This window comes from Mustelus asterias, chromosome 11 (genome assembly GCF_964213995.1).
Source record: "Mustelus asterias chromosome 11, sMusAst1.hap1.1, whole genome shotgun sequence".
Lineage (NCBI taxonomy): Eukaryota > Metazoa > Chordata > Chondrichthyes > Carcharhiniformes > Triakidae > Mustelus > Mustelus asterias.
Window position 1 is genome coordinate 92,748,823 of NC_135811.1, and position 12,044 is coordinate 92,760,866.

At 44.5% G+C, this 12,044-nt stretch overlaps 1 protein-coding gene across 1 annotated transcript in view; it reads left to right on the forward strand.

Annotated features, from left to right (window-relative positions):
* The window catches only part of LOC144500971 (MAGUK p55 subfamily member 3-like), a 114,615-nt gene that overhangs the window by 5,599 nt on the left and 96,972 nt on the right, over positions 1–12,044 (forward strand). Inside the window, exon 2 of the mRNA XM_078224470.1 lies at positions 4,983–5,162. The gene's annotated coding sequence lies outside the window, so the exon portion shown is untranslated. The remainder of the gene's footprint in view (positions 1–4,982; positions 5,163–12,044) is intronic.

Consider the following 12,044-nt stretch of genomic DNA (forward strand, 5'->3'; position numbering starts at 1 on the left):
AGGTCCTTGGCACTGTGAGTCAGCAGTGCTGACCACTGTGCCACCATGCCACTTGTATGGAAGCTTCAGGAACTGCCTTTACTTATATAAATTTGACATGAATGAACTGTTAAAATAGCTGCCAAAGGGGCTAGGTGCCCTTTGCAGCTTAAAGCACAGATTATCCAGCTTCTAGAAAGTTCCAAATTGAATCATGATAGGGTGATGGGCCCCCCTTGAAAGGACATGCCTAGACACCACTCCTTTGTGGAATTCACAGCTGGCATTGTTTGAAGCCTACTCCAAAACTCAGGCCGGGACTTTCCAGCACCACCCTCCACTGGGATCTTCTGATCCTGCTAAAAATCAATGGACTATTGACTGGCCTGCAGGTTTCCCTGCTGCAGGTCCCCCTATGGTGGCACCAAAAATTCCCAACCACAGAATCAATAGGCTCCAAGATTATATGGCATGAATTTCACACTTCCCGCCAGTGAGTTTGTAAGTGGGGTGTAAATTTTCTCAGGTGGGCTTCCCACTGGGTTCCTGCCCGACCCCTCAGTAATTTTACACTGGGGTGGGCAAGGCCTTAGATGCCACCTGCCTTTACTCCAATTGAAATCCTTAAGCGATGAATTATTACCTATTTCCCATCCAGCCTCAGGTTCAGGCCTCGGGTGGGAAGGGTGGGGCTGTTGCCATCAGAAGCCCCCTTTTAACTTTGGGCACTCATCCAATAACCTCAGGACCTCCCTCCATCCCCACCCTCTCCCACTATCCAAACCCCAAGTCCTCCGCTAACCTTGCTGTCCTGAGACTCCCAAAACCTACCTCTTCCTAGAATCCTAAGACTTAGGCCGAAATTCTACCACTTCACGCACCCTGGAATCAGGGCAGGCATGGTTCCCAGAAGGGAAATCTCTGCTGGCTTTAGGCAGGATTTTACGATCACACCCAAGCGAGGCTATAAAATCCCGCTCTGGGGATTCCATTCCTCTCCACTGAAGCTTCTGGTGCTGAAGGGACTGGGGAGCTGTCAGTCAATCCGATTGAAGTCCCGCTTGTTAGAGCGTGAAATGGCTCTGGGGCTGACAGTTTCTGTGGGAATATGTTCCTCTGCTAACTCTTGGCATGGTGGGATGGGAAACACTGACATCCTAAAAATCCTGACTTATGTCTCCAGATTTGCCATGCCACAATCAAAAACTGATGAGTCCAGATATCCGCAAGTTAACTGTCAAAGAGCACAACCTACCTTCTAATGCATAGCAATGACCTTTTACCATGTGACTGAAACTCGTTCTCTGATTCTGAAATCATTATTGTCCAAAAGACCAGGCCAGACTGTAGAATAACACCAACAAGACAATAGCTGCAGATAAAGGTTGTACTATCTTTGCCTTTTAGGAATCAAGAGATTTTTAAAACATCTTTTAAAAAGACTTCCAGCCTGATTTGAAAGCTCAGAGTTCACCTGTAAAAAGATTGATACCACTAATACAAGTGCTGACTTCACAACCTGCTGAACACTCTTCTCATCAAAGAAAGCTAGCAGTGATCCTAACATCCAACGCCAGATACTTGAACTTATTGGAATTGCAACTCCATGGGTGGGATTTTATGGCCCGCTGGGGCAAGACCAGAAATTCCCACCCAAGGTCAATGCCTGTTCCAATTCCATGGAGGGGTGAGGTGGTAAAGTTCTGGCCCACATTGGGAAAAGGCTTCCTTCTTCACTGGAGTCACAGACATGTATTAACTATTCTTCTGGTTCAATACTTGTAAAAGTGCACTATCATCTTTAATTGTATCTTCCTTGGGTGTGTGACTGTAAGATATATCTTTTGGGGTGAATGTGTAAATAAATGATCCTCTCTTTATACCCATGGAAGTCTGCTGCTTGTGCTTTTCAAATTGACCACACATGAACAGGAGTTTAGAAACACACATCTATCTTTTCAACAATAAACCAGGCTAATTATGGACAGAAGGGAAGGGGATTAGGGAGAGATGGTGGTGTTGTCATAATGTCATTGGATGAGTAATTCAGAGATCCAGGCTGATGATCTCGGAACGCAAGTTCAAATCCCACCACGGCAGCTGGTGGAATTTAAATTCAATTAATAAGATCTGGAATTGAAAGCTAATCTCAGTAACAGTAACCATGAAATTATCATCAATTATGGTAAAAGCCTATCTGGTTCATTAATGCCCTTTAGGGAAGGAAATCTGCCACCCTTAGCAGCATGATGGCACAGTGGTTAACACTGATGCCTCACAGTGCCTGGGACCTGGGTTCAATTCTGGCCATTTCTCCTTTGTGGAATCTGCGTGTTCTCCCCGTGTTTGCGTGGGTTTCCTCGGGTTCTCCCATTTCCTCCCGCAGTCCAAAGATGTGTAGGTTAGGTGGACTGGCAATGCTAAATTGCCCCTTAGTGTCAGGGGAACTAGCTAGGGTAAATGCATGGAATTATGGGGATAGGGCCTGGGTGGGATTGTGGTCGGCGCAGACCCGATGGACCAAATGGCCTCCTTCTGCACTGTAGGATTCTATGATTCTATGATAAAATGCCCTTAATGTCCAAAGATGTATAGGTTAGGTGGATTAGCCATGGTAAATGTGCAGGGTTAAGGGGATAGGACAGAGGGAAGGGCCTGGGTGGGATGCTCTTAGGGTGAGTTGGTGCAGACTCAATGGGCCGAATGGCCTCTTGCTGCACTGTAGGGATTCTATGGATATCTGGTATGACCTACATGTAACTCCACACCCATGCTCTCAAGGGCAATGAATGTTGGCCTTGCCAGCGATATCAACAATCCATGATGGGATTTAAAAACATTGAGGGTTTCAATTTATCATTTCTCTCATGTCCTTAAAAGCGTGATTGTGTCAGCGCGTCATGAGTGTCAGGATTTAGGAGCCTGGAAATACACATTCGGAGAAACAGATCAATAGTTGATAAGACCCTCAGCCTGCTGAAATATTCCACATAATCAAAAATAATGTATTTTGATATCTGCTATCTTCCATAATAACGCTTCAGCAGACACATACAGTACTGCTGAAATGTCTCTCTTTCATACTGCGCATTAACAGAAACAGGATATATAGTAACATCATAGCCCCGTGGGCAACATATAAAGTTCCTATTAATTTATCTATGTCTCAAGGACAGCATGGTGGCACAGTGGTTAGCACTGCTCCCTCACATGGCCGGGGACTCGGGTTCACTTCCAGCCCTGGGTGACTGTGTTGAGTTTACACATTCTTGCCGTGTCTGCGTGGGTTTCCTCCGGGTGCTCCAGTTTCCTCTCACAGTCCAAAGGTGTGCGGGTTAGGTTGACTTGCCATGCTAAATTGCCTTAGTGTCAGGGAGATTAGCAGGGTAAATACATGGGGTTACGGGGATAGGGCCTGGATGGAATCGTTGTCAATACAGGCTCAATGGGCCGAATGCCCTCTTTCTGCACTGTAGGTATTCTATAATTCTATGAAGTATGGTTGAAGCAGAATCTTAGTGATCAGATTTATGAGTTCCCCAGTCATGATACAGCAGGACTGGAATCAACCCTTTCTGTGGCAGTCACACACACACACACACACACACACACACAAAAAAGGAGAAGAAATACAGTTAAAGAGAATAGTGCACTTTTACAAGTTGTAAACAAAGGAATTGTTCTTAGTTCACATATCCAGCTCATTGTGGGAAAACAATATTTTCAGGTTGGTGAAGGGAGATTTTTCTACACCCGTGTAAATGTAATTTGTATGAGTTCTGGTAGCTGGAGATGGATATTAGGTTTATTGCAGAGATGAAGGGACAAATATTCAGCAGCTCATGAGGTTATTCGATTTGATTTGATTTATTATTGTCACATGTATTAGCATACAGTGAAAAGTATTGTTTCTTGCGCGCTATATGAACAAAGCATACCATTCATAGAGAAGGGAAGGAGAGAGTGCAGAATGTAGTGTTATAGTCATAGCCAGGGTGTAGAGAAAGATCAACTTAGTGCGAGGTAGGTCCATTCAAATGTCTGATGGCAGCAGGGAAGAAGCTGTTCATGAGTTGGTTGGTACGTGACCTCAGACTTTTGTATCCGTTTCCTGATTGAAGAAGATGGAAGAGAGAATGTTCAGGGTGCATGGGGTGCTTAATTATGCTGGCTGCTTTGCCGAGGCAGCGGGACGTGTAGACAGAGTCAATGGATGGGAGGCTGGTTTGCGTGATGGGTTGGGCTTTGTTCACGACCCTTTGTAGTTTCTTATAGTTTTGGACAGAGCAGGAGCCATATCAAGCTATGATACATCGGGAAAGAATGCTTTCTATGGTGCATCTGTAAAAATTGGTGAGAGTTGTAACGGACATGCCAATTTTCCTTAACCTCTTGAGAAAGTGGAGGTATTGGTGGGCTTTCTTAACTATAGCGTCGGTGTGGAGGGACCAGGACAGGTTGGTGGTAACCTGGACACCTAAAAATTTGAAGCTCTCGACTACTTCCACTTTATCCCTGTTGATGTAGACAGGGCCATGCCCTCCATCCCGCTTCCTCAAGTTGACAACTATCTCCTTCATTTTGTTGACTGTGAGAGAGAGATTATTGTTATCGTACCAGTTCACAGGATTCTCTATCTCTTTCCTGTACTCTGTCTCATTATTGTTTGAGATCCAACCCACTATGGTGATGTCATCAGCAAACTTGAAAATTGAGTAGGAAGGGAATTTGGCCACACAGTCATAGGTGTATAAGGAGTATAGTAGGGGGCTGAGGACACAGCCTTGTGGGGCACTGGTGTTGAGGATGATCATGGAGGAGGATATGTTGCCTATCGTTACCGATTGCGGTCTGTAGGTTAGGAAGTCTAAGATCCAGTAGCAGAGGGAGGAACCAAGCCCCAGGCCATGGAGTTTGGAGATGAGTCTTGTAGGAATGATGGTGTTGAAAGCCGAGCTGCAGTCAATAAATAGGAGTCTAACATCTGTGTCTTTTTCATCCAGGTGTTCCAGGGTTGAGGATAGAGCTGGGGAAATGGCGTCTGCTGTGGACCTGTTGCAGCGATAGGCAAACTGTAGTGGATCCAAGCAATCTGGGAGGGCAGAATTGATTCATGCCATGACTAAGTGTTCAAAGCACTTCATAATGATGGATGTCAGAGCCACCAGACGATAGTCATTAAGGTACGTTCTTTGGCTTTTCTTTGGTACTGGGATGATGGTCGTCTTTTTGAAGCAGGTAGGGACCTCAGATTGATGTAAAGAGAGGTTAAAGAGATTGTGACTACCCCCGCCAGCTGGTCCACACAGAATCTGAGTGCTCGTCCGGATACCCCATCCGGACCAGTCGCTTTCTGTGGATTGACTTTCGAGAAGGCTACTCTGACGTCTGCAATGGGGATCTTGGATATGAGTTAGTCTGAGGCTTCCAGGGTGGAGGGCTTGCTCTCACTGACCTCTTGCTCAAAACGAGCATGGAACGCGTTGAGTTCATCAGGGTGGGGTGCATTGGCGATTCCACATGCCTTCATCTTGTAGTTATGTCTTGCAGACCTTGCCATAATTGATGAGAGTCCATGTGGCTAGCCTGGGACTCTAGCTTGGTCCAGTACAGTCTTTTGGCATATTTGATGGATCTCTGTATGTCATATCTGGATTTCTTGTATAGACAGTAAGAAGTTTAACAACACCAGGTTAAAGTCCAACAGGTTTATTTGGTAGCAAAAGCAACACCTACATCTCCACATCATTTCTTGTATAGGTCAGGGTCGCCTAACTTGAACGCCTCAGACCTGGACTTCAGCAAACAGTGGATATCCCTGTTCATCCATGGTTTCCGGTTGGGGAACACACGGATTTGCTTCTTTGGCACACAGCCATCTACACACTTACTAATGAAGTCTGTTACTGTAGTGGGGTACTCGTTCAAGTTGGTCACTGAGTTTTTAAATATTGATCAGTCCACTGACTCGTGTGCGCTAATTTCCTTAGCCCCCTGAGAAAGTAGAGACATTGGTGGGCTTTCTTAACTGTAGCGTCAGCATGGAGGGACCAGGACAGGTTGTTGGTGATCTGGACACCTAGAAACTTTAAGCTCTCGACCATTTCCACTTCATCGCCGTGGATGTAGACAGGGGCATGTCCTCCACTATTTTTCCTGAAGTCGATGACTATCTCCTTCGTTTTACTGACATCGATGTGTTGGTTGAGGGGTTAATATTTCCCGAGAGTCTGGAGAGAATCCTCCTTCTCTTCAAAAACAGTGACATGGCATCTTTCACTTTCACCTGAGGGAACTTTGATTTAATCTCTCATCCAGAAGTCAACACATCTGACAGTACAGCACTCCTTCAGCGAGGTGTCAGCATAGATTTTGAGCTGAAATCTCTGGGCCCGGCGACCGTAACCTTTTGTCTCAGTTGCGAGAACTGAGTCAAGACTGATGGCTCCTGTTTTACTCAAATGTTTGTATATGGATAGGCAGGTGGATAGAGTCACTGGTGATATCTGGAAATCAACTAAGAGAGAAGGTCAACTAATTAGCCTTAATCCAGAAAAGGAGAATGGAAGTGAGGTTTCACCCATACTGATCTTAAATGGAGTTAACACCAATGACAAAATGTAGGGAAATAATTCTTGACTGCAGACATGATAGTTCACTACATTTTTTAATTCATTTTATGGGATATGGGCATCACTAATTTAGTTCCCATCCCTAACTGCCCTCCATTTCAGAGGGCACTTGAGACTCAACCATTGCTGTGGATCTGGAGTCACATGGAAGCCAGACCAGGTAAGGACGGCAGATTTCCTTTCCTAAAGGGCATTAGTGAACCAGATAGGTTTTTATGACAATTGACAATGGTTTCATGGTCATCAATGCTAATTGATTCCAGATTTTTTATTGAATTCAAATTTCTGCCTTGGTGGGACTTGAACCTGGGTCCCCATAGCGTTACCTTGGGTCTCTGGATAACCAACCCATTGACAATACCACTACGCCACCACCTCCCCACATCATACAAAGTGCCACCAGACCAATAGACGTGGAGGTAAAAAGCAAAGCTGGAGACCTCCTCTGAGTATCACTACGACTGGTAGAAAGCAATAGCTCACCATTCTTATTGAGTTAACCATTGTTGACAAGTATATGCTTGTATTAGTGTCAAAATGAGCTTTACACACTTCACTGAATTAGATTAATGCCCTCAAAATCACAAGAGAATCACGTTGTTTCTCCAACAGGCAAGAAACACTGATGTCATTAAAAAGCTCCTGCTTGATTAATGGACCCTTGCTCTTGGAAGACCAGTGAATTTTCTTTCTTCGAACATCCTTTTATTTTGCCCCTGTTATTTTATAGTTTGGGAATGAATACACTCTGTATGAAAGATAGAGGAAATATTTTTCAAGGAAGATTCTGAAATTAGGTAGTTCCTTTGGGAATGCCTGTGCATCACAAATATTTTATACTGTGGACATTAATATTACTTCATTTTGCATTTAAAACTGCCTCGGGTCACTCAAGAGAGGCTTTTAGAGGAAAGATTGTAGAGAAAATTCTAGACCAGTGGGTCTATCCACATAAGGCATAAATTTAATTTTATGAAGAGAATATTCTACTTTACAGTTTATGGAGGCAATATAATAGAGTTTTCGTGGAGAGATACACCAGTATGGAAATGGATACGTTTATTTATTATTGTCACAAGTAGGCTTACATTAACACCACAATGAAGTTACTGTGAAAATTCTCTAGTTGCCACATTCCGGCACCTGTTCGGGTACACTGAGGGAGAATTTAGCATGGCCAATGTACCTAACCGGCACATTTTCCAGACTATGGGAGGAAACCGGAACACCTGGAAGAAACCCACGCAGACACGAGGAGAACGCGCAGACTCCACACAGACAGTGACCCAAGCTGGGAATTGAACCCAGGTCCCAGATGCTGTGAGGCAGTAGTGCTAACCACTGTGCCACCGTGCTGCCCGCAAGTTATTGTAAGATTTAATTTGATGGTTGTGATTGATAAAGTAATTCCACATATCCATGCTCTTCACTTAGACAGTGTCAGTCTATGATAAGAGTGACTTTTGCAGGCAATTATACAATATGCGGGGTGGTTCTGAAGCCTCACCTGAACAGTGAAGCTGGGCTCAGGCAAGTGGTTTAAGACACATGCGCGCACACACACACATGCACACACACATACATGCATGCACATACACACACAAACAAGCACATGCGTTTGCGCACATGCACATGCACACACACACACAAACAAGCACATGCGTTTGTGCACACACACACGCACATGCACATGCATGCACACACACACACAAACAAGTACATGCATGTGCGCACACATGCACACACACGCACATGCACATGCATGCACACACGCACGCACACACAAACATACATATCACCTTTGATATATATTACGTTGGATGGGATAATGATGTTATTAATAATATTCATTGCCTGCAGCATGAAGTTCTGTAAAGTTAATACTGTACTTTGTATATTAATGAGGGAACAACTGCCAGCGCAATAAATAAATAATTATTCCGTGAGGTATCCTGCATGGAACTGATACTTTGGAAAATAAATCAGTTCATTTCTCCTTTGGTGAACAGATGATTTTCATCTATTACCTTGGAAAATATTAGTGACCAGATCAGGGCTGGCACCCCACTTAGGAGGAGAGAAGAGAACAGGTACTCCTGGGGTTTGCTGGTCCAAAGACCTTCGCTTTCAGATATCCATTTAAATGGATGGAGTATCAGGGTTGTAAGCACATCATTTCCTGAGCAGCACTGCCTGAGAGGAACCAGGAACCTGGAACCTGCACATTAATGTCATCAGGTGACATTCTTCTGTGCAATGTTTTAGCAAAGTCACTAATTCATTGAATAGCAAAAGAATGTCACACAGAGCAAAATCTTGTGCCCCGGGTGGCGGGTTTGGTCATAGAATCATAGAAACCCTACAGTACAGAAAGAGGCCATTCGGCCCATCGAGTCTGCACCGACCACAATCCCACCCAAGCCCTACCCCCATATCCCTACATATTTAACCGCTAATCCCTCTAACCTACGCATCTCAGGACACTAAGGGCAATTTTTAGCATGGTCAATCAACCTAACCCGCACATCTTTGGACTGTGGGAGGAAACTGGAGCACCTGGAGGAAACACACGCAGACACGAGGAGAATGTGCAAACTCCACACAGACACAGACACAACTCCAAATACAGTTTGGTGTTGGGGACAGGACATTTAATCAAGCAGGGACCCAGTCACTTTCCCACCCACTGCCAATTGAGGTGATTAATGCCCACTTAAGGACTTCATCCAACCAGCACTGGTATTAACCCCGTGATGGGCTAACTAGCATTTGCTTGCCAGTTCTCGGGGTGGGGGAAGTTGGGGTGGGGGGGGGGGGAGTGGAGGGGTGCGAGGGTGGTGCCTTGTTCAGAGGCACTCAGTTCCTAATCAAGGGTCCCAACATTGGGAAATGGGTGAGGGTGTGTGGGGAACTGTCGAGCATCCTTTCTGCCGAATCCTCTTCTCCACCACGCTCCCCCCCCCCCTCCCCTCCCCACCCCAGACTCCCTTCCCTCCATCATAATTGTGTCCAGGACCTTTCTCAATCCAAGATCTCGAATGGCTGCAGAGTGGCAGCAGCCAATGCCTTCCCAGAAGCGCTGCTGAGCACAGAAAAGCTGCCTGCCTCAGACTGGTTGGTAGCTCTTGGCAGATAGGGCATTCACCCTCGGGTCCTTGAACCCAAGAGAAGGCTCGCAGCTGTCCTGTTAATGCCCGAGATGTAACAGGCCCTCTTGAAAAGAGGCAACGCGAGGGTTTCGCCGGCTCTCCAGCTGATAGCCGGGGCTCCCATCATCTCCACGAGAAATCTCCACGTATCAATCTATCATCAACTGCACTTTGTATTTGGATTGGACTGTCTGACGGTGAGCAGCAATCATTTCTAGGCTGGATGTGTCAGTTTGGGTTATCTGATCTATTCAAAGCTATTTGATTGTTCTTTTTACAGGGAGTAATTCATGGCCATAGGATTATCCAGCAATGGAAAAGATTTTAGCAGCCCGTCCCCAATATAGTGCTGTGCTTCTCAATTGCATTCTCCATCATAGGACGAATATAAAGTGGGGAATTTGAATGATAGACTTCTTAAAACGTACACCATTTCCATAAATATTATTTTTAAAATGCTGTTTTTTTTATTGGGTCTCGGTTCAATTCCAATGAATTTAATTAAGATTAATGAAAGAATTCCATATGTCATTGGGTCTATATATCTCCAAACCATGCTTGGTGCCTGATTTAGGGTTATGCGTCTCTTGATAAATATCCCCTACATCCTGCTTTCTGAACAGTGAAATTAATTCCAATCAAATACAGCGATAAGTAATGAGACAAAATCCAATCTTGATAATGCAAAGTCAGTTTTTTGCACTGGAAACATTTGAATTGTTCAATAATTGACACGAAGCAATGTAAAAAAAAATCATGATAATTTAGTACTATCACTCTGTGGCATCAAATAATTAAGCAACTTTACTTATTGGGTGGCACGGTGGCTCAGTGGTTAGAACTACTGCCTCACAGTGCTGGGGACCCAGGTTAGATTCCCGGCTTGGGTCACTACCTGTGCAGAGTCTGCATGTTCTCCCCGTGTTATGTGGGTTTCCTCCGGGTGCTCTGGATACCTCCCACAGACTCAAAGATGTGCTGATTAGGTGCATTGGCCATGCTACATTCTCCCTCGGTGTACCATACAGGTGCCGGAGTGTGGTGACTAAGGGAATTTCACAGTAACTTCATTGCAGTGATAATGTAAGCCTACTTGTGACTGATAAATAAATTATAACGCAGATGCAATAGAAAGACGATTTGAATTGATGAAAGATCATTGTAGCTGCATTTATTTTTCCTTGTTCTGCATTACTGACTGCACAATGTTAATAATTAGACCCGCTCTCTAAGACCAAAACCCATGGGATAAAGCTTCAAAGACTAAGTGGCTTTGCTGTCTACAAGTAGATATTTGTGAGCAATAATGGATTCTGAGTGAGTCCCTCTTCATCTTCTGTTCTTACAGCATACACAGGTTGAAAAATTATGCAAAAATGCGCATTTCACACAAATAGCTCTGCAACCTCTCAAAATGGCAATCCAATTGTGTAGACACAATTTAAAATATTCCTCTTTCCGAGGCTGTCATTAAATGGAGCTCTTTTTTTTTCTCTCTTGAATGATTTGAAGAAATGAAAAGAGCAGCAGAATGGAAAACCATGTCAAGCACATACATTCACTGTATGATTTCATTGAGATTCAACAAAAAACCCCTTCTTTCTGAGCAGATTCAATGGCCTGGTGTTTCAATGCACTGTATTGTGGCATATCCAATTTGTAAAAGTGCCCAAAAACAGACAACCAAATTATTTCATGAGAGGAGACAGCAGGGTTGATAGCTGAATTTAGCAACAATTTCTCCCCAGACAAAAACAGTCAAATCTGAGAACGGATAAAAAGAGGCGCCTAGTATTAAATGCTCTGAATAATCTAGATGTAACAGAGGCTGAATTTCAAACAGTTTTAAATCCATAGCTTGCGTTTTTTAGCCCTGACAGGTTCACCACATGGAAGTCAACCAAATTGACAGACTTGGCCCTTTAGTTATGTGAGGAGGAGTCTGGAGCAAGCCACAGAACCAAGTAGGTTTGACATGCCCCTGTCTACATCAATGGAGATGAAGTGGAGATGATCGAGAGCTTCAAGTTTCTAGGTGTTCAGATCACCAACAACCTGTCCTGGTCCCTCCATGCCGACACTATTGTTAAGAAAGCCCACCAGCGCCTCAGGAGGCTAAGGAAATTCGGCACGTCCACTATGACTCTCATCAATTTTTACAGATGCACCATAGAAAGCATCCTTTCTGGATGTATCTCAACTTGGTATGGCTCCTGCTCTGACCAAGACCGCAAGAAACTGCAAAGGGTTGTGAACGTAGCCCAGTCCATCACGCAAACCAGCC